The sequence below is a fragment of the Cotesia typhae genome, unplaced genomic scaffold (genome assembly GCF_013202065.1).
Source record: "Cotesia typhae breed Kobodo isofemale line unplaced genomic scaffold, CoteBio_Ctyphae contig_44, whole genome shotgun sequence".
NCBI classification, from domain to species: Eukaryota; Metazoa; Arthropoda; class Insecta; order Hymenoptera; family Braconidae; genus Cotesia; species Cotesia typhae.
In genome coordinates this window covers 2,659,606-2,686,600 of record NW_027423753.1, presented here as the reverse complement: position 1 = coordinate 2,686,600, position 26,995 = coordinate 2,659,606, and the positions used below count along the sequence as shown (strand labels likewise).

Sequence of the window (26,995 nt, the reverse complement as noted above, 5' to 3'; positions counted from 1 at the left end):
AGTCAAGTAGATGTAATTGAAAAGAAATTGCATCTACCTCGGTCGAGTGTTTCTCTAATTCAAGTTCCACGCGGCTTTCAATAAGCAAGAATAAAAAAAAAATCCAATGAACGGGCTTCCCTCAGTAGCAGCAATGTCATTCCTCACTCGGTACATAAATCGACCCTTAGCCTTACCCTTTAATTCCAACTTTACCTTTAATTTATTTTTTTTTTGCCGAGTACGGGTAAAAATGACTTTTCCTGTACTAGCAATTAAACTGAAAGCAGTTGAGCCTTTTTTCGAGTCTAAGCACAATTTATACAGCTTAAGTAAATATTTATGACGGCAAGGCAATATGTGGTCCGTAGATTGACCAAGAAACGAAAGCAACGACGATCAAAAGCTCTAAAGAGAGCTTGTGTTCTAAGGAATTAGGCCGTGAAACTCCCGAGCCTTGGTTACACTGATTAAGACACTCTCAGACGGTCAATAGACGGCTTGTTGCATTTTACCTTGACTGTTTTTATAAAAAGACGTTGCTCTATAGACGCTTCATGTGCATCAATAAGATCACAGCGCAAACTTTATTTCATGAATCAAAGCCTGTTCCGCAATAACGTACATAGCAAGTGTATTCGCATTTTATTACGCCTAACAATCATTAATAAAGAAGTATTTGGCTGTATAAAATGAAAAACAACTCTCCGTCGGGAAAAACAACGCAAGTTTAAGGTTGAAGGGACTCGTAAAGTATAAAATCTGAGAGTGTCTGTTTCAGAAAATAGTAGCGAGGATGAACTAAATTACCAGTCAGTGGGAGCAAGTCGGAGGAATTCGTTGGAACAAATGCCGTGCTTTCCTTTGAGAAAGAGAGTACTACTCTGCTATAAACAAAGAATTGAGTAGTCGATTTCTAGAAGACGAGAGTAAGTAGATTCTTTTATTTTATTTTGCTCTGGATCTTTTTCTTTTTTTTTTTCACTCTTCTCTCTTTCTTTCTTCTCTTTCTCGTAATCTGTCGCCATGACGACCCCTCTAGCAGCGGCGCCTCGTAAATTATTTACGTCCACATCTATGACAGTCTCTGTCGTGGGCACAAAATGTGAAGCTGACTCCATTAGACCTGAATTACTTAACGCGGTTCGGAAAAAGTTGAACAACTATGCAGTGTATCGTACAATTTGGGCTAAAAACAGCGATATAATATTTTTAAACGAGATTATTAAACGGAATTAATCATTTTTAAACGGTTCTTTGGTGGGTGATACACAAGTATTGATCTAAAAGAGAGAACTAAGAGAAAATCCCACGTGGATGAAGGGAAAACGAAAGCAAAGACATGAGACATGAGTGTGTGGTTACGGAGAGAAGGAAATAGATTCAGAGTTGGCGTAAGAGGAAGAAAAGGCGGACTCAGTCGATAAGAGATGTGGGGAGGGTCTGGCGCCCCGTGGCAGATTTACGTCGGCCTCGATAAACCTTAAAGATTAAGAAAGAAAATGCTGGTAAGGAAGTACAGGAGAGGAAAGGATAAGAGAAACGACGTGCGCACTCTTAATCCACTCGACAGGAGCTTTATTTTCGTTCACCTACAACCCACATTCATGTATAATATATAATAATGTACGTACTTGTAAATATATCTTCTTTGTTACTAATACTTTGGCATCGGTAGAACCAAATTATTACATTCGAATACGACGTACATGAGTTCTTAAATTCACTAAAGTAGGTTTTTTTTATTGGATTAACGTTATCTGTCTCGGTCTCTGCTCCTGGCTCCATCTCTATTCGTTTTTGGTTTATCTGGTTCATTTTTCAAGAGGAAACAATAATAATTTATATACACTCGTATACGAATCCGAATTTACGAACAGCCGGGTAAACATCAACAGAATTTAATGAAATGTTACTTCGGATTTAACTCATCTGTTGTGCAATATTTATTCATATTTCCATTGATATTTACACTCATAAAAATAATTTCGTTGGAATAAAAAAAATACAGGATTACACAAAAATATGTTGTAGTTACAAATGAGTTTAGTTTCAGTAATAAATTAATTAATTTTTTAATAAAACTATTTGTTACTTTAAATTAAAATAAAATTTGTTTATTATAACCGACGTTTTTCCATCAAAAGATTATATTTACATTATATAAAATCTTATTTTTCGTCTAAACTATTAAAAAATCTGATTATTTGAGTATGTCGTTGGTATAACGACGTCATTATACTGAGATATAAAGATTTCTCCGTGCTCAGCTTTCCCGTGGCTATGATTATGTAGTCTGTTAGCCCTGAGGCGACTTAAAGAAGAAAGGGGGATGTGTAAGGTCTTTTATAAGACCCTTTTTCGCTCAGCCATTCTCAATCTCTTTTCTCAGAGGTGTCTTAGTACCTCAATCAACTTAGAGTCTATAGTTTCAGAGAATTCTGTAGAGTATAGAGAAGTTTAGGTTGCCCTTTCGATTTTTTTTGGTATTACCTACGCACACTATCATCATCTTGACGTAAATGTTGACTGAAGAATCACCCCATTAAAAGGATTTACGAGCTACCCAAATAAATAGAGTATTCCTTGGACCCATGTGTGTTGCGATGACTTTTTATAAACCTCTTCTATCAAGAGACTAGGCTTAGAGTTGATGGGATTGGTTACACAACTTGAATTATGAATAGGTGTTGAAAGCAAAAGTGGGTACTGAAGCTACGAGTGACAGCAAGCGTCAATGAATAACCGTTGATGCGAATTTGTTAAGTTAGTGCAGTGAAGTTTGACTTGTACCAGGCACTGAAAGCTTTCAAGTGCATACAAGACCATATAATGGACATAGATATATTAGAAGCTAGCAGAGTATGATGAGCACCAACCAGTAAGAGAGAAGAGACACTGGTCCATGGCACAGAGAGTACACGCAGGAAAGTGCCCCGGCCGTGAAATTGAAAGCTGTCAAGGGGTGGCTCGTTGGTTTCCTCTAATTTTACCATCCTGTGACATACGACCTCTCCCGCCCTGACTCACACGTCCGTCAATATCCGCCCAGACTGTCTCTCTCACTCCCAGAGTTTTAAAATTCTCGTTTATTCATTTCTTGGTCACCCTTTGTGCGTTGATTTGCTCCCACGAGACGAGATGCCCGGTATTAAAATCAGTAAATACTGGATGGATGTTATGTCGACTGGTTACTGGTGACTGATGACTGGCGAGCAGTCCGATAGCTGCTACAGTAGAGTTTATAAAGGGTAAATCTCAAAGTCAGTTGGGAGTGCATCAGATTATACTAAAGCTCACCGACAATGCCTTTAATCAACAATAATTTGAGACTAGTAGCTGAGCAGATACTTGCTGCACATCGCCCTTATCCCCGCCTTCAATCAAACTCTATATTGCATTTGCTAGTCCATTGTAACCCTCGTAGGGGCTCTCTTATTTAAGCTGATGCAGGGTGTGCTCGTGAGTTTCCGGCATGCGATCGTCCACTGGAAAATTAACACTGCCCGGATTTTCCTCAAATAAAATCTATACATACAGTCACTAATACTCTCAGCTCTGTTGTTCATAGTTCTTCTCCTACTTCTGAAACAGTCATCAAGCCCTCTACTCAATATCATCCTCTTTGTTTCCCTTATAGCTTTCACATTCAAAGTTATTCGCATTTTAATTTAGAGCTCACAGATTTAATATTGTTTGGGTAACAACTAACCTGCAGGGGTTGATAATTCTGGGAAACACAAGAACAATCAAAAGGGAACACCAAATTGATTGGTCTAATGTTTTTTCAAGGGTCTGTTTATGAAATTCATCTTTTTCAGCATCATTCCTTTAGGGGCGGAAACTCCACCAAATCACAACTGTATACTGAGTAGTCGTACAATCATACAATCAACTATTTATTAATCGTATAGAGCGATCGGTACGGGATAAGAGCAATTTAACCGCGATGCGAAATTGATTCGTGCTGACGATCCCGAGGGTTGCTGCCGCTCCATCATGAAATTCAATCGGTTGAGGCTGAGGCTGAGACTGTGGCTGAGGGATATGCATATAGATATAGGAGTATGTGTACGTATATGGGGATATGTATTTATAACCCACACATATCTCCTCAAACATGTACATGTAGATGTAAATATACATAGAGGTATGTGTGTATTTAGGAGGGGCTGTATGCAATGTCTTCTCCCTGAACGTACTCTTACTTCTGTGCTTCCGGCAAATAAACGGTAAAGGTACACGCGCGTCGTAGGTCGTACGTCGTACGACGCCAGTACACCAGGGACGCCACAAAGAGGGTAGCTACGAAGGGGTAAGGTAAACCAGACGCTGTACACAAGGGAAATACCGTGCTTCGTCGACAGAGCCGGTTCTGTTGTAACTAATGGATATTCCAACGTAACTGAGTGGAGAAATGTCCAGCCTTAGACTGCTTCATCTCCAAGGGATTATTGTTAGCTGAGTGTATTTTTAACGCACAATATCCAGCACCAACTGTTGATATCATTACTCATAACTTATAACTTATAACTTATCTTTTTTACTCTCACTCCAGTTTTGGTCTGGCCTGTTCAGCACAAGGATTAATGCTCAAGATTTGTTTCAATGGATTAACCAAAAATTGTGCTCCCATATCGTCAGATCAAGCAAAAGTTTAGTAGGAGCAAAAGAAACTAACAAATCCACACCTGATGTCTGAGTTCGAAACGGTGTTCATGTATCCAAGGATAGAACAATAATAAATGGCGGCGCCTAAACTCGGTTGCAGTAACGAACCAGCAAGAAGCGGGTAAGCTTGAACTTCCTTTAAAATATAACAGCCTGGTAGCTTTAGCTTTGTTGTAACTCCAAGCAGAACTTAACCAAGAAAAACACGCATTTCGTTTACACTGGCTCTTACAACACTGCCCTTATTTTCATCACCTCTTCTCTTATCTCATTCTTGCTCATCATTTTACGAGCTCCTCCTACTTCTTGTACTCCTCCCACTGGTACTACAACTACGGCAGCTTATGCAGTTCCTCCCGGAGAGTTCTAATCCCTCGGTAGTAGCCAAACGGGGGTCGTGGATCTGCCGGGGGTGAATTAAAGTCCTGGAACTCGTTGTCGTCGTCCTCATCCTGTCTTATAGTTATACACCAGCCAACTTTTCTATGGTTAACTTATAACCAAGAAACCACGGCTGTATAGACTTCAAGCAACTTTAAGGTACATACTTACACAAGAATATTCAATAGAATAAAAGTATGATAAATTAACGGAGCTTTTCTCATTAAATCGTCAAGCTGATTTTGTATCAGTTTAATCTCTAGGTTGTTTTTGTTTATTAAAATATAAGTTTGTGTGCATCGATAAAATACAATATAGCGTGCAATAATAATAACACAACGGGAAGGTTTAGTGGAAAATGATATCCAGACAGAAATATGTCTCTGAAAGGTTGGGTAGTTTAGCAATAAGGTAAGAGCTGTTGAAGTAATAAGTGTACTATCGTCTGGCTATCGTGAAAAGGTCCCACGAGACGTGCACACCGATATTCTCGGTATCTTTCGATACGATATCATATCCATGAATGTGCCGCTGGGATATCGTATGCACCGGGCGTTACAGCTCCGAAGATGGATGATACGTGTATCGGATACAATATATCAGATGTCTTCCTTGTTTTTCCCATTCCTCTTGCATCTTAATGCAACTTTGTAGTCTATTTTTTCGCGAACTAGTTTCCCTGCAGTGAGGACGAGAACGAGGATCAGGACAATGATGGGCAATTAAAAATTTCAATTCCCATTGTTAGGGGATAAAAAAGGCTTAAAAAGAGGAGGACATGGCGTTTAAACTTGCGCAAACTGCAAATAACTATCCAATAGTAGAGCTCCAACGCAAGCCTATCGATTTTAGCACACGCGTAGTGGGGCTTACCACTGGTGAGCGTAGAGCTTAGAGACCCTCAACGCGGGATTCATTCACATAATCATGCATTAAAATCGACTGATCGGTTGCACGTAGATCGTATTCGTACGAGTACGCTACCTACTATTACTATCAGCCCACATTCTGCGAACTCATAATTTTTTCAACAACGTACGAATTAAAATATAGATGTAAAGTTTTTAGTGAAATGGTTGAAACAGAAAAAAGTAAAAAGGCAAGTTTAAATCTGAATGTTAGAGCAAAAATATGGAATAACCTGGAAAAAATGAGTCTGGCACTCGAGTGGAAACCGAAAGAAAGGAAACGCAAGTAATTGCCTCATAACGTCACTTAGGGGACACTTAAAAAGTTTTAAGTAGCTTTTTCCAAGCAGTGAGACTCCCTGGCAATAACTCATAGATGACACAGAGTTACATCATGAGTGAGCGGTTCAAGTTTCTTTCTAAAAGCTGGCTCGTGAGACAAGCCTCATCCTTGCTGGAGCGTAAGTTGATAATCAATAGCACGATGTCGGATCATTAGATATGAAAAATAGCTCCCATAAAGTGTCTCCCGGCGACAATCGGGTCGCATCGGCAAACGCGTAATCAACAATCCTTACAAAGGGACGGCTATTGACAGCCGGAGCCTATTGAAGATCAAGATTGCCAGAGAATGGACTGACCAGTAGTTGTACGGCCCGAAAGGTTGTTGTTAATGAAAGCTCTCCTATCCAATAACCTGATATCGGGACTCCCTTTGGACATAAACTTCCGCTTCTCCGTTGCCCATAGAAGGCTTGGCAGTTCTACTTGGCATCCGGTTCACTTTTCCGTGTTGAACACTGAACAATCCTGGTAAAATAACCGAGGTAGTTTGACAGAGAAAGAGATATTTTAGTGTCTTTGTCCTTTGCCAACGCAACCCCTTCGCCACGACGATTGATCGGCATCGTTCGCACCCGACTGTGAAGCTCAAGGGAAAACAAATCGAATCCAAGGCACCCTCACTCCTGATGTTATTTATTGTTCTGTAGGTGCGGGTCACAGCAGGTCTTCCTTGTTGTAAACACACGTTCGTCTACTCTTGCACTGCTTTTCGAGATAAAAATCGTTGAGAAGTGTACGAGAGAAAAAATAAAGTGGTTGTATACACACTTATTGCTTATATGATTTATTTCTCGGGGGTTCACATGACAAACATCGAACAACGCTTCAGGAAACTTGACGGAATCTCCGATTTAAATTACTGACCCAACAAAAAATTTTTAAACTGCCTAATATGAAAATTATCCTTCTTATTTTTTCACGGAACATTGCACTCAAGATTGTTGAATGAAAATGAATGCTATTGAGTCGTTTAGTTTTCTTTCTGTAGAATCCACGCAAACAAAACTTTACGGAAAGCATAAACCCAAAAGAAATGTTGAAATGTTGAATCATAAAGATAAAGTAGGCGAGATTAAAATGTTGGATAATTTTCTCGGGAAATGAGATTAACTTTTCAGCTTGAGCACGTGGTTTCAACGAGGAAGCGTAAAATCTTCCGGATGATTTAACTAGAGAAAATCCTGGAGGGTAGCTCGCTCAAATAATTAGACCTTGAGACTAATCCTTCAAGTCACCCTTGGCTGCAATGGTTAACTGAGGAGGGTTCAGATGCCTGTGGAAATTAGAGATACCAAGACTGCGATCAGGAGGAGGCTGCTGCTGCTGCTGCTGCTGCTGCTGCTGCTGCTGCTGCTGCAGGAGATCCTCTGTTTGAGACTCTTGCCTCCTGCTGTAGGTAGAAGGTAGTATCGTCTCTTTGGTGATGGTGATGGTGACCCGAAAGCTCATCCGTTATCGAACCAGGATACTGCTCACCCTACCCGCCATTCTCCTCAAACTCTAAACTCTCAGCTCTCGGAGCTATGTGAATACGGGCCAGAGTATTTAAATTCCGATCTACTGCCGGCAGTGAATTAGGAATGGATATCGATTTACTCCAGCAGCACACTATTCACAGCTTTTCCAACACACCCGTCTGTCTATTCTCTCTGCTATACATACATATAGTTTATAGTCTATACTCTATTCTCTATATCTGCTATCCACTATCTACACCGCTATACTCAGCATTCTGCGCTGGGTACTCGCTATACCACCACCAGCGCCAAATCGCACTCTTTCACACTCTCTACGAATACCTCCATTAATTGGCGGATTGATAAATTGGATCGCTCTCTCAACTGACGTCCGATTTTAGTCGCAAGAGATTTTATTCGTGCGATTGAATACACGAGAGATGTCATAGAAAATTCGTTTATTGTCTATCAAATATTTTTTCTTCCATTTAAAATCCGGGTGCTAGTTTTTTTCCTTTATCATTTTTATTATCCCATTTGCTTCATTCTTCAAAAAAAAAAAAAAAAAAAAAAAAATGTACCGAAAATTCATATTTCTGGTATACATTGAAGTATTAGAATCCATGCCGGTAAATGACTATCATGGACACTACCGGAAGCTAAGTTTTTTAACGGTTACACAAACATCTGCTCGGTTTAGCTTGTTCCAACGTTTATTAACCTATTACCCATTTTACAGCGATGTAAACGCTACATTTCAATTTTCCATTATCTGTTTTCTTGATTTGTAAGTTTTGACTGACATTTTTATCGCACAAGCATCTATAGTTTAATTAAATAACTTTATGTTTTTACAAGAAATTTAACATATCTATTTTTTGTCTATTGAATGCATATTCAAAAATTTTGAAGCTTTACACTTAAAATTAAATAGGAATGATTTATATCCTATTTATCTAAGAAAAGCTCGTAAAATTTACGATCTAAAAAAGAATTTGAAAAAGTTACCAGTTCTAAGAATCTGCTCTTTTAGCAGCGCACCACCATAGTACAACTAGCGTCGTAATAAGTTCTATGAACTATCATTAAAACTTCTATAAATAAAGGTTAGGTAAGCACTATCTACTCAAATTTAACAGCTTCAATGTAGTAAAATAACCTGATCCGTAACTTTGTACGTTGGTAAAATCGATCAAAGCTGGGAGCTGTTCGCAATGCCGAATAAATCTTTGATAAAGGTATGAATAAGTAATCTATATATTTTTCATAAATATAGAGATCGTAGGTATAAAAGTGATAAATATGCCGTAGTGTAGAGCAGAAAAAGTTAAATAAAAAATATTGTTAACGGTAGGTTGGCTGTCGAGCTGGGGTGCACGTTTTTCCCTTGCAGTGTACCTGTGTGAATTTACACACTTGACTATACTTTAACACACCCCTGATACTATGGGGCTGCCAAGGGGAGGATGAAAGGAGGGCTAAAGCGAAGTAAAAACTCGTAAACATCGTCAACCCCTTACGCCAGCTACTATACACGGCTTAGTCAACATAAACCACTGTGTGTTGTCTTGGCGGTGAAATTCTACAACCCAGTACTATTTTTCTCACTTTGCAACTTACAGTATAAATTACTGTCTAGTGACTGTTGGTTACTAGTTTTTTTTACTTTTATTTTATTATTCTTGTTTAGGATTTTCAGCTTTTTACTCAACTTTGTCCAGCTTTTAGCACACACTAAATCTACTGGATGGATGTAATCTCACTGGAGTAGAATCTACCATTCCGTATTTTGTCCATCCCCATAGATACAATTATATGTCCGTAGCCTTTTAACTTATCGTTAGAGTTCCAACTTACAAAAAAAAAAAAAAAATATAACGATGAAATCTGGAATTATGATGATCATCTAACTGTCATTAGCATCGATCAAAAGTTCCATCGTTAATGATTGAAATTATTAATTAAAAATCACCGTAAATCTTCTATCAACATGTGGAGTTTCTAGCGCAACAAAACCAGCATTTTCCGGGTTGTCATACCAGCTGTTTGCTGGGTCATCAAAAAAAGCCATCAACATCAACATGCTTAGCTCTGTGTTGGGATGAAAATTGGTAAATGATGACACACTGCAGTGTAAAGTAATATTCACTACATAAATACATAAATGTAAATAAATTAAGGAATACAAAGATGTAATTAAATGATACTTTGAAGGTCCAGGGACCAGAGAGGAGCTTAAAAGCCATCGGTTGTTGCCGTGGGTATAACTTTGTAGGTTAGCTAGCGTCTAATTTGATAGCCAACCTGTCTTCCTTTCGAGCACGTAACACATTTCCTTTTAGTTTTGCTGGACAATACCAACGAGGTTCGAAATCGAGTAGGAAAGGCACTTCCACTGTAGCCAACTATACTACACTATCCTACACTGGTGGGGCTCGCTTTCTACTCTCATTTAATGTAGTTCCAACTCACGTACATATACATCACCGTTGTAGTCCAGATAGTCCATTTGGTTAAAAGCACGCAGGTTACCACACGAATCCGCTGGTAATCGTATTAAAATCCCGTCATATGACCAAAACGGTTTTCGCCGTACGTCCAGAACAAGGGAAACCCCTATCCGAGATTTCATAAAGGTAGGATAGAATGAGAATGCTTGTGGTTTCATCTTCCTCTTCTCGTGTCCTCAAATTACTGTCTAAATATCAAATTGTCCTTAACAATTGGATAACTCGGGATATTTAACGGACATGGGAAAAATATTGGTACACTTGACCGTGCATGATTGCCTTCGCACTGTTATTAGCTGAGCTTAGCAAAGCGAGGGCAAAAAATAATGAAAAGGGAATGAGGAAGGTTTGTTGGCTTTTTATAGAATTTTAATGTAATATTTAATTACTATTTATCAATTTAAAATGAATTTAAAATGAAAAAGTTCAAGGCTTGTTTAATATTTGAGATAACTAATTGAAAAATTACAGACAAATGATGTTAAAATATTTACCGAACAAGATCCAGCTCTTTTGATGATTAATAAAAAGGAAAAGCGATTAATAAAATCCAGCAAGCTTAGTCACAACGACTCTTGATATTTTAGCGGTAAGAAAATTGTTGGAAAGATGATGAGCCTTTTTCGCTCTATCCTGTGTACACATCTACAGATATACATTGTGTATAGATTCAGATAGCAAGAGTGGTAGTATATACAGTATATAAGCAGCTCTTAGCCCGCCGGATGCTATACGAGTATAAACAGCTCGAGGGATGACGTTGCATAGATGAGTTAGGGGGCGTTGGGAGTAGGATTCACGGGAAAATGAGCACAGGATAATGGAAAGGCGTGAATTATGCTTCTACTTCAGAAACTAAACCAAAGGTAAGAAGGAAAGGGCTAATTTCATCCTCCAAGAGTTTTCCAACCTACTGTCGCCATTACCAGTACACAAAATTTACCCTTCTCTTCTTTCCCTTTCTTACATTTATCAAATCCTCGAACTGGCTTCTTATTTCGCCGACTACCATTTCGATATCGCTGCATTCCCGATTAAACTTTCAACACCGGATCGTGAACAGAAAGTTATATCATTTAATTAAAACCCGGCTACAAAACCAATCCCCGAACCCGAAATATATATATCTACCTGGCAGCACTTTGGAGCATGTACCTCTTAATGATTTTCAGCACATAAGCCGTCGGATAACGGGTTATAAAAAAAGTTCTTTCAGCTTACCTGCAACAAAAAATATTAAACAATTGTTAATAGTCTGTATTGATCCAAGTTCAAAATTTAGTGGTAACTTTTTAAGCTACCCGTGAAAAAATTTTATGATTTATCAGGACATATTAAAAGTTATGAATGGGAATATTAAAAAAAAAAAAAAAAAAAAAAAAGATTTTCAAACTACTACTGAAAATAAACAACCAATCGTTAGCATAACCTAAATAAATAATTTATCAGCCCTCAGAGAGCCTAATTATCATAATATTATTGCTTTACAATGTAAAAACAGCATTAAGAAAAAAAAAAAAGAAATATTAATCTTAAAGCGAGCAACCACTTGACTTTAGCAAAAGAACTCTTTTCACAGAAAGCGGGGGCGTAAGAAGATAAACCACTCTCTTGGTGTTTTTCTTTTTCCTTAAAGCTCCTCTTTTTGCTTGAAGTTTCTCGGGAAGCTCGTCGGCGTTGCTCTTGGTGACAAGCCCTTACTCTCATTTCGGCTCTTGTCTCAAGACACTATAATCGACATGACATACCTCAAGGAGAAGAAAGCTCCGGAGCAGTAAACCAGTTAACGTCGCGTCTGATCACACTGGTCTTGATCCACTGCTTCGACAAGCCTCCCAATAAATTTTTAATCAATTGATAGAAAGAACGGAGCTTTTCACAAATTCATAAATTGAACGCAAATTGATGTTTAAATGGATGAACCATTGATTCTAAAATAATATTTCACTACTCTCTAATTCAATAAACCGATCGGGATGGTTGATCAACGGATACGCAGACTTGAAATAGTAATAATAACAATAATAATAATAATGATGATCGTAATAGAAATACGGCTTTTCATATCAATTAAATTGAATTATCAGTGGCTTCCGCCGAGGGGAGGATTGATGTACAATTGAGTTGGTTATCCATAACTTCTCATCAAACTTGAAACCAATCTCAATTTACAGATTCAACTGGGAACTCTCGGTTCCAGAGTCGGCTCCCTCTTTATCTGATTATTTTGTATCCAACAGAGTTGGACAGCGTTTTCACCCGCTACCCAAACGCTGCCCCTAAACTCTGGGCATGTATGCCTCTCAGCAATTTGCAATTTCCTGTCTCTTCTCCAATCTACCGGCTCCATTCGCACGCATGTGTTCAATATAAATTCATACATATATATATATATATATATATATCCTCTACAAAATGTTCTGGCAAGCTCAAAATATACCTATCCCAATAAAGTGTTTGTACAACAGTCAACGGAATTCTAACACACACTCATGTTCTTCTAAGTACGCATTTTAATGCTTAACCAATAAACTTCCAAACCTAACCTTTGAATTCAATCTGATTTTTAGTTTTCTGTTAAAATCGAATAAAGTAAATATTTAAATTACTTTGATATACTCTCAATCCATTCTGCATTTAAACAAAATTGCTGTAAATTTAAATTTAAATTAATTTAAAGTAAATTTTTTTTGAGTCAAGATATCAGAATTTATAAAAATTTTCTTGTATGGCTATGAAAATTTATCTGGATGAAAATTTTCAGAGATATTGAAAAAAAATTTTTAAAGCTTGAAAAATTTCTAAAAAATGATTTTTTTTCTTCGAAAGATAATTTTATTTAAATCAAGACAGTTGATTTTAAATAAATAGTCTACGACGTCTATTATAAATCTTCACTCATAAGTATGTATCCTAGAAAAGGAAAGAAACTTAATTTTCCTGGCGGATTTTCGGTTCCACGGAGCCTATATACCATTAGTTCAATTCTTTTATTGTTGTCTGCACGAAGCTTACCATTAGATTTACTCTCATTCCACTTTATTTATATGTTTCGTCAAGTAAATAATCTTTGCATCTGTATCTGTATCTATGTCTATACAGACAGCAAAATATGAATATAAATACAAATACACAAATATAAAGCACATATGTAAAGCTCTTAGAGCTCTGAAAAAGTAGTAGGAGTAGAATAAGAAGTACGAGTAAGAGGAGAAGGAATATTTTTTTTTTCTTTTTGACATCCTTTCTCCTGACAACACATTTGAGAGCATTGAATTCTCTCTACTATTTTTAAAAATAAAATTTTCTCAACTGCAAAGAGAGACGATGACACTGAGTTTAAACTGGCTCTAGCTCACAAAAGAAATATTCACGACGCCGGTACACACATGTGGAAAAATATAAAAAAAAAAAATATAACCTAACGAAACGAAAAGACGCCTTTTTCAGAGACTATATGCGTCTGCTTTTTTGCCGGTTAATTTTTGAGTAGGTGTTGGTAATTGTAAATTAAATTGAAAAAAAAAAAAAAAAAAAATACTTGGTCGAAGAAAAAAATTTTTGATTTAAGAAAATTATTTCGAACTGGATAATTTAAGCAAAAGTGAAAATTTAAATGAAATTTTTTTTCTCGAATCAAGTATTTTTTTTTTTTTTTGCGCAAAACTTCCATCATACCAGTTCCAAAGAGCAGCATATCAAACTTTTACATAAATTGTTACCAATTTCTCAACTGGATGCTCGATGGCACATCATTAAAACGGTGCAAATAAGCCGATGTGACAGTTGCAACAAACTATAACTGCGATAAGTGAAAATGATAGATCAATAGCAATGGGTTGAGCTTCCTTATGTGGGATTGCTTTACTGCTTCTTAATGGCACCGAGTTCTCGTCGTATTAGGACCAACTAGGTTTAGTTCTCTGTACAACTATAACCAAGATCTCTAGCAGCCTCACACACCAGACAACTCGGCTTAACTGTAGCAGTACTACTAGGATTATAGTCCCGCAGCTGTTAATTAAAACTCGGTAATGCGACGCAACGTTTCCGCCGCGACATGTTATGTATTTACGTAAGAGACTCTCGTGTGCTAGTTTTAAGCCAAGTTTTGCTTCATCCTGCACTACCGACGCCTCAATATCATCACAGTCAAGCTACTAACAATCACCGCTTACTCTACAGATCCCAGAGTTCTTGCAAGTATCAACTTTGTCAACTTTAAAGCTCCAGTGAAAGCCGATATTGTAATTTAATGGTGTTTAATTTTCGGTCCAACTGTAAGATTCATACCAATTCCCCGTTAATAGCTATCGATTTTATCCGTCAGTTGAAATTTAACTCACGAAACAATGAACAAATTTAATCATAAATTCATCCGTATGCTCCGGGCTGACTGGCTGGCTGGTTTTTCTCCAACAATTCTTTAAAAATCCCTCACGATTTTCAATTCCCATCATCCGTATTCTTTTCTCGCTTTCTTATTCTTTTCTCTTTTATAAGTTTTAAATAAAGTTGAGCTATTTTTCTTCCTAGAAGTCTGCTTCTATCTCCATCTCTTTCTTCCTTCATTTATCTATCTATCCGTCTCTTTTCTTCTCAGAGTGCGTATATTTCATTGTCAGTAAAACTTTTCATAAATACTTTGGCATGATAAATTTAAAATCAAGTTTATTTATTTAAATATTTGGAACAATGCCTGCCGATGATATTTAATAGCATGAAGCAGCTCTCATGCTCTCATTGAAATTATTACTATCGGATGCTCGGGGCGTATCGTTTATTCGTTGACCGAAACGTCTGACATTTATTTATGTTTATCCCGTATTGCACCTGACCGGTTCAGCTCCTAACTGTTGTTGTTGTTGTTCGTGTGGACCTTCGATCGTTGTTTGTCTGCTTTTTAAATTTAGGGCCCTTTCCAGAGTGTTATCCAGAGTCCGTAGCGCTATCGCACCTAATATACAGCTTATGGAGGACAAAGAAGCAAAGCAAGCGAATCATATTGACCCGATAAATAATTATTTGCGTGCTTTCGTAATAATTATCATCATATTTGATTGATTCTGATCAATAGAAATTTAACTGACTGACGAGCCAATCCGGCAAGCATTAAATCCACAGCAAATACAATATCAGCCTTGGGCAGAAAAATCAATTCAGTTTTTAAAGTGTTTGAATATTTGAATTGTCAGTTTATCATTTCCATTAATTCCATTCGGTGGAGACATCTACCCCGATCAGATGATTAGATTGTCTGGCTAATGGGGCTCAGCATCAGAATCAGCGATGCTTTATGATAGCAACATCAGTAGGGCAAGCCGCGTAATGCCTCTTGAAAGCGACCACTTCTGTATAAAATGATCCATCCTTCAAGCAGGATACACTGAATCCAGTTCAGTTAGCAGTTGGTAGTTTGAAACATGCGTACATAACTCTCGACATTTATATCCACGTTTATGTTGATATTATCAAGTGGTCAATTTCTGTTTCGGGTTTATGCTACTCTAAAACATTAACGATGAGTAGTGCATTGTTTCAAGTATTTAATATCATCAATTTTATTTCAAATTCACCGTCCACCAAAAACGTTATTGTTATAAATAATTATCCTGTAATTGCAAAGGCCAGCGATAGATTGTTGAATTATAATTTTAATTGTTGCTGTAATTGATGTAATCGTTAATCGTGTTATTAGCATTTAGCTTTTAAATATTCCAGCGGAAACTGTATGACGGAAGTTAATAAATAATCTACTTATGCATTGAACATACATTTGTTATTACTGTACATGTTTGTGCGTGGGTGGGGGAGATGTGTGTTGTATAGATGGGATATCAACGGAAGGGAAAGGTAAGGAGGGAGTCACTGGAGTAGTGGAGCTGGAGAAGGGTATGAGGGTTGTTGTTGTTGAATGAGTTGATCTGGAAACACGATAATGCTCGAGTAAATTTTGCGTTGCAACAGCGCGTGATTCGCCGACACGAAACCACTTGGCCACGTCGTTGATCTCCACGCGTGGTTTCAAACAACCGCTGACTCTCGTTCAACACACATTGTGTTAAACACGATAGCGAGCCTCCCTTCCATCTCCGGGTGGTACTTGAGCGTCAAAGTTCCTCCTTAAACTTAAGCAAGGGACGTCTGTTGAGACTGAGGAAAAGAGTCTACACAAATGTATAAATAGAGTTCAAACGAAACCGTCGAATAATTGAATGTGCTTCTAAAAGGAGAACTATCTTCCGAGTTTCGATGTTTACTTCTTGTCAGCATCAAAACTGCTCTTTTTCAGTGAGGAAGTGGTGTGCATATTCATTTTTCATCTGTCCTTTTAATAATTCCGCTCTTGTTGATGTAGAAATGCTAAAAATACGGGGATTAGAATTTACCAAACTCTCATTAATTAATTCCAGCTCACAGTGCTCCCTCGTGCGTCGAATATTTCAGCGGCTAATTATTTATATGCCCGAGTTACAAAGTATGTTTTATCCATCTAGTTTTTTTTTTTTTTTCAGAAATGACTCACTACTTTGTCGCATGTTTGCGTGTACTATGAAGAAACCAACCCTCTTGGTTGCTGCAAACGAGGGTCAGAAGGTTCATATACACGCTATGCTAGTGGATGACGCACACGCTCAGCTTCAGCTGTTTAAATTTCGACATCAGGACGTAAAAAAAATAAAATCTTTAATTTTTTATCAAGTTATAATATAAATTTAGATATACAATGTTGACCATGTCAATCACAAATTATTATAAGCCATAACAAAATTAATTAAATCATTAATTTTCTGGTGGATGAATTACGACAATAGTTTCCTCTATTAATCCACTAAGATACCCCTTAATCACAACACGGTGTGCCGTCACGCTAATACACTTTATCTCACAAATTTAATTAATTACCGTTTTATGAAGTTGACCAATATATCGCCGCAGAAAATAGCTTGGGAGAAAAAAAATTCATTTATGTCGAACAAAAAATAACTGTAGGTGTATATTTTTTTTTTTTTTTTTTTTTTTATTATTGTTTACTTTTTCGGTAGAAAAAGTTCTCTAGTATGTGGGAATCTATAAAACTTTTATTGGAGTTGGGAAATATTGATTTAGAGCTTTAATAATTTTAGTGTCTTTTCATGTGAATATTTCCGCATGAAAGCTAGACACCGAACATCAGTTTGTATCCAAATATAACCATGACAATATACACACAAGCATTCGACAAATGTACTGATGCGTACAAGAGAAATTCGAGGGTTACAGTACAGATGCATCAACGCCAACATCAACATTTAATACTATCATTATTATCATTATTATTATTATTATTATTATTATTATTATTATTATTATTATTATTATTATTATTATTATTATTATTATTATTATTATTATTATTATTATTATTATTATTACCATACCCATAGGGTGCTAGAGAGTCAAATTTGACGCTCGGATGGAAAATCGTCGGCATATGCTGGAATCAGGAGTGTCGTCAGCGGATGGGTCTATTGAAGGGATGAAGAGAGATGAGGAGATAAGCCGTGCAGCAGAGACACCATGTGGATGTGGATGTAGATGTGGATTGTAACTGTGGATGTGGATCTACCTTGAATAGAGGATCGGTTAATCGTTAATATGCAAACTAGGTTTGGAGAGAGAGATTTCGAATTCCACCACGGAATCCAGTGGATCTCGAGAGATGAAGAGTACTAAAGGGTATACGGATTGGAGCCCTGTTGATGTCATTACATGTGATTCTCTTCTTGTTTCTCGGTACTTGATATGTTGCTGGATAGAGTAATCACGTAGTCAATTTCCATCAGTCAGAACAATTACTTTTTATTCAGTGGGCAAATGTGTTGTTTTGCTGGATCTAAAGTTAAGCATTAGCATGAGGATGATGTATTACTCATACAAGTGACAAGAAAGAGAAGTTAGAAGCTAGAGCTGGTGGAATAAGGAAGAAGATTGAAATTTTGAAGCCAAGGTAACGATCGATCTCTCGAGACTATATGTCGGCTGGCATTTCCAGGATCACGGGTTGCAAGAGATCTCCAGAGAGATGAGACCGATTGTATGCCGTGTGCTATCTCATCATTGGCCCCCTGTGGAATAGCGCGCGTATTATTACCTTCTATGTATACCTACGCCCATTCTGTGCACACATATCTCGTCTTGATATTAATGTAATGTATGGTTGTGTGCTCATATATCTATCTACATACGGATAGATAGATAGACAGGGATAGATATTTCGTAATAGACTCATCCTGCAAGTATCGCCTAGCAAATGTCATTAAGCCCATTCGCGCGACACGACTCGTAATCGAATCTATAGAATTCAGTCTCAGATAGACTCTCTGGATCATTAGTATGCAAACTACCTTCTGATGTAATGATCTCGATTGTATTCGCAGGAGGCTATTTATAATTTTTGATATTTCCTGACATTTCCTGATATAAAAATAGGTCACACCAAAAAAAATTTTTTTTTTAGTTTATAATTTTTAATATGACTTCTCGGACCAAAATAATAATTTTTTTTCACAGGATAGAATGTAAATTCTTCAATTAACAAGCCTAATATGGCCATAGAGTTTTTCAAAAGATCTTTAGTTGTACATGGATCTCTTACAATATTCTAAAAGCGTCGTACATTCTGATACTTCCGTCCGGACAAGAATAGAAGAACAGCTAGGATATAGAAGCTTCTTTTCGTGTCCTTCGGTATGAAGCGAGAATTTTCGCAGCGAGTAGGCCATTTTATATTTAAGCCGCGTTTTCCCATTCCCTTTTTCCTGTCATAGTCACGGTAGTTCACGCAGCTAGTCGACCGAGGGAAGAATAAAATAAGGATAAAAGAATCGGGCTCATATGCACGCGCCGGAAACACCACCGAGGTTCCCTGTACCGTTCGCGGAATACTAATATCCTAGTGACTACGTCCAAGGGGCCTCCCAAAGGGGCTGTTTCTCCTGCTTAGTCCCTTCTATTTCTTTTCTTTCCTTTCTTCCGTTCTGCCCTTGACGCAACCCATATTGCCGATCGGACAGGATCCGGGAATATATATATATATATATAAATATATATATATATATATTTGTACATCCAGCAGCTATGCGTCTTCCTGAGGGATTTTCATTTTTCTAAAGACTCAGTTTCCTCGTCCAATAACGAGATATGTCACTGGTTTTCTTGATGAGGGGAAGAAATTCATCATGTGGACGAAAGCTGTAATTGATCGGCGATAAAAATTTCGGCATTCATCATTCTCGACGTTAATAAAAGTTGGATAAATTGTGATTTTCATTAGTTTTTTTTTTGGTAGTTGGCATCCGTGAAAATGTTGTTCAGTTTAAATTTAAACGTATATGTACATAACTGCTTGGGCGTTTTTCCATAAATTTATACTTTTTGTGGTTACCGTTTGTCTTACTACTATTTCACTTTAAACAGCGAGGAGCTTTTTGTCGTTAGAGAAGTGTATGTATCAGCACAACCCTGTGACGTACTTTTCTCAGTGCAGCAGCTCTTCGAGTCCTCTGAGCTTGTTCCCAGCCTCCTCATCCTCTTCATTCTCCTCCTCTTTCTTCTCCTTACGTCTCGTATGTTTGCATTTCACTCGTGCTTTGTGTGTGAAACGAGTTCCAAGCTCGGTTGTACTTCGGGAATGAAAAGCACAAACAAAGAGACGGAAGAATAACAAGAAATATATACGGCAAAGAGAAAGTGAAAAAAAAAAAAAAAAAACAAAGACAAAGAGCATAAAAAATTGTTGATACACGAATTTAAAGAATTCTGGAATAAATTTATATATTTATTTATGTATTTATTAATGGATTTATTCCTCAGGCAAGAGTTTAATTTGTGAGAAGAAAAAGAAGATGGTAATTGAGGAATTAGCTGAACAAGTGATTAAAGCGTGTAGCTAAATGTTTTAAAAGTTAATATATGGTTGAATATGTACGGTGATAAAATGTGTGCATGCAGTTTACCGAGAAGACCGGCAAGGATCTGAAAGAAGAAAAGGTATGCAAGATGGAGATGGATCGTCGAGAGAAGAGAAAGTTACGAGAGCCGCTGGCTGTGAGCCAAAACCAGCCTCTGATGGTGGTCTCTGCACCGGCCACCGGGTGAAAATTATTCGAGATATGAATTTACGGTCGGCACACTCCGACATAGTGATGGTCACCCCCTTTCGCTAGAAGAGAAGAAGAAGAAGAAAAAGAGAGTGGTGGTTGGAAAGAGTTTCCTCTGCATCCTGGTGGAAACTTGCTTTAGGGTGAAGCGAAACGAGACTCTAAAAATAAGGCGAGTCACGGCTTGACTTAATAAACTCATCCACGACAGTCTTATGAAGCCAACGTGACGAGGAAGAAAAGCTAGTCCGAATTTGGCCTGTATGCTGCAATGAACGTCACTGCTGCTATAATGTTGACCTTTGACTTAATATTTTCATTTAAACTCTATAGACGGCGTTCATTAACTTTCTATGTTGGATGTTTCAGTTGCAAAAGAGCAGATGTATCAAGAGGAATATCAAGGCAGGAATAGAGACTTTATTTTCTGAATCAGTGATTAGTCTTTTAGTGTCAACAGATGCAGCAGTCTAAAGGTTCTCTCTATTTAATCAAACATAAACTTTTTGGTGTTGATATTATGACAACTCACGCATGATTTCATTATTCAGCTAGTTAGACTGTCCTATCCATCTAACAAGAATTTTTCATGAAAGAATAGTCAACAACGTACGTTAGCACGCTTCATTCAGCCAACACGTAGTTGTTGTATTATATATTTGTGGGTGTAGAGAGAGTATAAAGATTAAGGAAACATGATGTTTACACTTTCGCGGCTAGGAAGAAGTGAGCGGCTAGTCAAGGTAACGGAAAAGAAAAAGGAGGGAGCTATAAAAAGTTGGGAGTGAGAGAGACGGAGCCGAAGCGTAATACAGTGTGTCGGAGGAGAGTGAGAGCTATTGAGCCGTGACGGTGAAACTTTGCGTACTTGATGTAACCACATAAAGTATGCATGTCGAGGGTCCCATGGAACGAGAAGGCAAGGCGAGGATGAGGGAACGTGGTGAAGAGGGCAGTGAAGCGTAAGGGGAGAACCTCGCGTCCCGCAAACTGATCAAAGTTTTCTCGATATGCCGGGATTTGAGATTAGTTATTTATACGCGACTCGCTGGTAGTGCAAGTATACGCTGGAATACAACCAAATTGGACTTGGCTGATGCTGGTCGTGGTGTAACTTTAGTTATTAACTTCATGGGACATGGGTTGTTTTGAATTAATTATTTTTTATCGGGGAAAATCCTGGCTGGTTTAACCATACTTTTCATGAATTAATAATGTTCCGTAATAACGGCGATGATGTTGTTTATTGATTGGTTATTGGGTTGAAAAAATAGCAGCGTTGGGGCTGGATGATTGATGATTGATGAATTAATTGATGATGGAGGATCGATGACTGACTTTTTATGTAAAAAAAAAAAAAAAAACGTGTGTGGTGTATTCAACGACACGTATTTTCCAGCGTATTATTATGCTTGGTATGTGAAAAGAAGCCAAGTTTGCTGAAGAAACAACAAATGCCGTATCAACAGAGAAGAGGGGAGAGCGGCGATCAACCTACATTGGAAATAATGAAGGAGCAGTACGTGCGATTGGAAAACACGTTTTGCATTAAAACTTTTGAACAATGAGCAGCGTAAAATGTTGAATGAGAAAAAAAAATGAAAAGAACTTATCCACACGCAAATGCCCCGTAAATCACTTAATTATTGTCGCGAACCATGAAACGGGTTGAGATGTGAGAGGAGCGGAAAAGAGAAACGTACTTTTAAATAGTTTAAGTTATCGCGAATGTAAGACACATGGTTACGTAGATTATGCATACGTGATGCATATGAAAAGTTTTAACGCTTTGTCTGAGGCTGGGACTTTTGTCTGTATTCGGTTGTAAAGCGACCGTTTAGATAAGTCTTGGCTGGGATTGAGACGCCAAAGTTCTAAGGTGTAAGATTTTGTGAAAATGGACCAATTAAGATGATGAACTGAATTTAAGCGGGTTTTTTAGTTAAGGATTAGTTTTAGGGAAGTTGTGGGATGAACAAAAGTAAATTTTACAAGTGGGATAGAACCCTGAATGGCAATTTCCGAGGCGTCGTCTTTGGAGAGCACTCACCTGGATATCGAAAACAATTTCAATTCCGAAAGTTTAAATACCAGGAGAAAAAGGAGGAGGAGGAGGAGGAAGCTCTTGGAGGGTGAGTGCATCGAGAAGACCGCAATTTGGAACCAGAGCGACGCTGAGAAACAACTTTGTAGGAAAAAAGGTGAACCGAGAGTCGGGGAAAAATGATGCATATCAGAACGGAGGCTGTGTTGAGAGTTTAAACTTAGCAAGAAAGTATTTGAAATTTTCCTTAATTTGAAATCTGAGGATTCTTAAGGCTACATATCAAGACTTAGAGTCAAAACTTGTGAAAGTATGGAGAAAGAGGGTGGGTGATTCTTCAACGTTTGCGTTTTATGTCGAGTATCTACAATGCCTCAGCGACTGTATTGATTTTCATGATACTATTGTTGTTATTGACAGTATTCTTGTATAAAGTTTCTTTGGGTTAACTTGACTAATGTTTTTATTATTAAAAGTTACCTTCAGAAAATGAAAGGAAAGAATGAAATGCCGATCATACAATACAATAAGAAGCACGAGGTATTTTAAAGATCCAAGCAAAAGTATCCAACAATATCTTTATAGCAGTTATAGTAAAATAAAAAATCAACGCAGAAAACTAGTGGCATTCATCCCTCTTTAGTCAGTCGAATATAATCTTTTATAAAAGTTGGTAAAAGTTTTTCCGAGCGTGAACAAATTTGGCGGACAGCGCCAGCAAAAAAGGAATTTTTATTACCTCTTGTTTTTTGCCATCTTCTATACGTGTTGTATCGTTAGGCAGCTAAAAAATGAATTTTATTCGAGAGAAGACTGGGTTGGCAGCAGCAATAACAGTCCAGACGACCACATATAACTGAGATAGACGTTTTAAACAATGGAGAAGCTGGCTGGAGTATTTATTGTGCATTCACAGTCAAAATTCACTTGGAGTTTATAGTCTTGACCTGATATTATCGCTTTGAGATTGCAGTGAAACAGTTTCAGCCTTCTAGAAGGAATGGTAGGGGATTAATTGCGACCTGGATCGAAATTTCAGGCAGTCTTGACATTTGTAATTGAATTAATTGTGTTATTTTTTCCTTTGATGTTTGCACTAGAGCGAAAATGATGAAAGAATTGAGCAGTTTTAAACATAGAAGCACTCTGACAAAGAGACCAAGTGAAGTGAGCTCTTGTAGAACCCCTGTTTATGAGTTATCCCCATCCTTGGAACCCCTTCTTGACTTAAAAACATCACAATTAAATTTTAATGGCTGATAGAGTGAACAAGTTATCATTACAGGCGTCTCAACGACCCTTTTTGGTGTTGGTGGCAAACAATGAGATGAAGGGGTGACAAAACTCCAGTATTACATGCACGAACACTTATACTTTTACACAACTCAATATAGCACGTATTCCAACAAGTTTTCAAGTGTCTTGTTCTCGCGCCTTTGCAGTTTCGCATATGCATCTCCAATAAAAGGCTATGAATTTTATTATGTTCTCGAAATGTTGCGTACTCAAACACAGACACATACACACACTCTGTTTACAGAGCAACCGCTTTTATTATTCGTTGACAATATTGAGCGGCATATAATATCACGATGACGAGGGCGAAAAACACTCATGGTCGTTAATTTTTTGTTCGAATTCGAAAGCCTCACTAAAAGTATTATCAAAAACATCAGAACTTCCATTAGCGGTGGATCCCCGAAAAACAATTTTTAACCGAATTAATATCCACGTAGTAAATTACATGCCTCTGAATCGAAAGCACAATACTGGTTACCATTTCATACGGTACATTAATTCAGGAAAGAGAAAATAATAAATAAAGTAAAAAAAAAAAAAAACATTTGGGCCATTAGCGATTCGCTTTTATTCAGAATGACCAATCGTTTTTTGTTAATCAAATTGTTTTTCAAATTGATTCATATGTAGCAAAATATCTCTGGAGTAGTTAGCTAGCTCTTCTGGTTTCACACCCGCAGATTGGTAATCTCAACTTATGGCTTGCTTCATTAATTGTCAGAGAAAAATGAATGGAAGTTAACTAGTTCTTGGATGTGGAAAAGCGAGTTCAAGCCTAGGAGTGAGAAACTCTATAAAATAAATAGTAAAAAGAGGTGGAATGCAAAAGAGCAGGCTCAAGGAGAACGAATTAACGGAGAGTTTGCCAACTCAAGTGTATTAATTTCCATAATTCATAAGGAACACGAGTGTAACGATGAAAAGGCGTGGAAGGTTCGCCAAAGAGAAATCATGATGATGAAAGAAAATAAACCTAAAAATAAAAATAAAAAGTAAGAAAATAGACCAAAAAGAGCTAAGAGAAATGATGGGTAATCATGGATCACCGCCTACGACAGTCTGCTTATACGCGTGTATGCCGATTCATCTACAATTGTCTCGTTAACTGCACTACGACAAGACTAAGACGAACTTGTCTCTATCTTTATCTTAACATCGCGGCACGGAATTGTCGAGTAACCTTAACTTGCTAGCTGAGTTCCACGCAATGTATAAAACTGTCCTGTTCTGCATGACTTGCTTCATGACAACCATCGTCTAATTTATTTTGCTCGAATGAGTCTAGCTCTGAATTCTTTCAGCCAAAATTGTGTGCACACGAACCGTTCACTTCGTCATATCACCGAAGGAATGAAGGCTTATTTTTGCGATATCCAAGAACGGTTGGAGGGTTGTGATGGGTTTAAGTTTATACAGGACTAGCTTTCTTGAAAAATGAACTGAAAATTAAAACCCTTGGATGTGAAAAGGGATTCCAGTTCATACCTTCGTCACATCATCCCATCCTTGTCACTCTTTCATCCAACATAAAGACCGTATGATATTAGCCCGATTATACTCTTCAATCCACAATTTTCTCAATCACCTAATATTGCTCGCTATAAAAGGTCGCGTCATCTACCGTGACTGTGACGTTTGGTTATTGACTGAGCCATATACGAACCCCGTGTAATATCTCAGGATAAATTCGCTTATCATCACGCTCGAAAATATTAAATATCTGCAAACATATCTGAGACATCAATCACTCTTATCATTGTGAACTAGACTGATTTTGATAAACTAGGGGTGACATAATTTTTTAAATGGAATTTGTGTGACAAGGACCAGACAAGTAATTTTAAATTCAAAGGAAGATTATAGATAATGGTGAAAGTATAAAATGGTATTTAAATCACAGGAAGAAATCTTGCGGAATAATTAATTGGACAAGTTGTAAAATGTTGCTGGCGGTGGGGTTCTACAAGACAGTGCGCGTAACGTAATTAGTCAACTCGCGCCTTTCATCGGGCTTATCTTGACGACGGTGATGGAGGCTATAGAGGCTATAGAGCCTCCGAGTCTTTCGTAGTTAAAAGTATCCACTTGGTAGAAGAAAGCCGAAAAGTTGCCGGCCTTAGCAAGCCGTGAAGCTTTTTAGTTCCAAATTTCGCATGTTTTATCGAAGAAAACAAGACATAATCACTTGGAACAATTCAATTGGGATGATCTGGAGCAACAATGACAATCATCTGAATGGTAAATAAAAGCGATTAAATATTAAATCTTATCAATAATCAGATGACAAGTGTGTGTTGGTGCTACAACCAAAATGAAATATGATCAAATCTGGGGATTACTGTTGCCAGTGTGCGTTGGACGGTGCACGATGTGTGTAATGTGTTGGGTGAATGTGGAACTACATCAGAGAGTAAATTGAGGAGCAGAGAGGAGGGCAAGCGACAAACGGCCTGCTCTGTACGTGACAGAGAGTGTAGTGTGGAGTTCGATCGGTGATGCAGAATGGCGAATGCACACTTGTCTGATCGTATTCTCCTTCTCTTCTCCTCTCTTCCCTTGCACTCATCCGCAGTGGGATACACACAACACGATGACGATGAATCGCGGTTGCGAGTGGAGATCGAGGGTCACAGGGGGAGATACCACCGAGCAAAACTAAGGACAAGAGGACAAAGGGGAGCCGAAGGGACGGGTATTGATGATGACACAGGGATGACGAGGTCGCATATGTATACCCGGCTCTGATGCTTCTGCTACGCTATTTGCGATGACGCAGTGCGACGAATCATGAGTTTGAATTGACGACGTGAGACACGTAGCTCCGAGCATGGGATGCTATCATCCTATCATGTTGCTGCTAGATGCTTTGGGAACTAGATCAAGTGATCTGCCGATGAGACTATCTGATTATCGATCATCCGTTATCGTTCAGCTAATTATTATGTTCTAATTAATTAATTAATCGTCGGTTGGACTGGTTACATCTAGGTGGTTATAAAAATCCATGGATCCCGGGTCTATTCTCGTAAGTTTTATATTCGCGGTTTTACAGACCAGAGATTGGAAACTGGAGACTGGTAAGCGGTCCATTCACAATTGTTGGTGTGAACGAGAATTTCATTGCCCTAGAATGGATTCTGAATAGGCCACCCGGTAGCTTATTCGTCCTACACTCTAAAAGGGTTCAATAGTTTCATTTTCCCAGGTTTGGGCTTACTATGGACTCGCTGGTTAATACACACACAGAATCACCGGGGTA

At 37.9% G+C, this 26,995-nt stretch overlaps 1 protein-coding gene across 5 annotated transcripts in view; it reads right to left on the bottom strand.

Annotated features, from left to right (window-relative positions):
- LOC141529080 (Krueppel-like factor 6) overlaps positions 1-26,995 on the bottom strand; it is a 166,608-nt gene that overhangs the window by 33,158 nt on the left and 106,455 nt on the right. Inside the window, exons 1-2 of one of the 5 annotated variants that reach the window (XM_074245454.1) lie at positions 17,673-18,304; positions 11,383-11,472 (exon numbers count right to left, since the gene is read on the bottom strand). The exons of 3 other annotated variants lie outside the window; for them this stretch is intronic. The gene's annotated coding sequence lies outside the window, so the exon portion shown is untranslated. Of the gene's footprint in view, positions 1-11,382; positions 11,473-17,672; positions 18,305-26,995 lie in introns of those variants that run through there. One more of the 5 variants, XM_074245455.1, reaches the window with a different exon arrangement.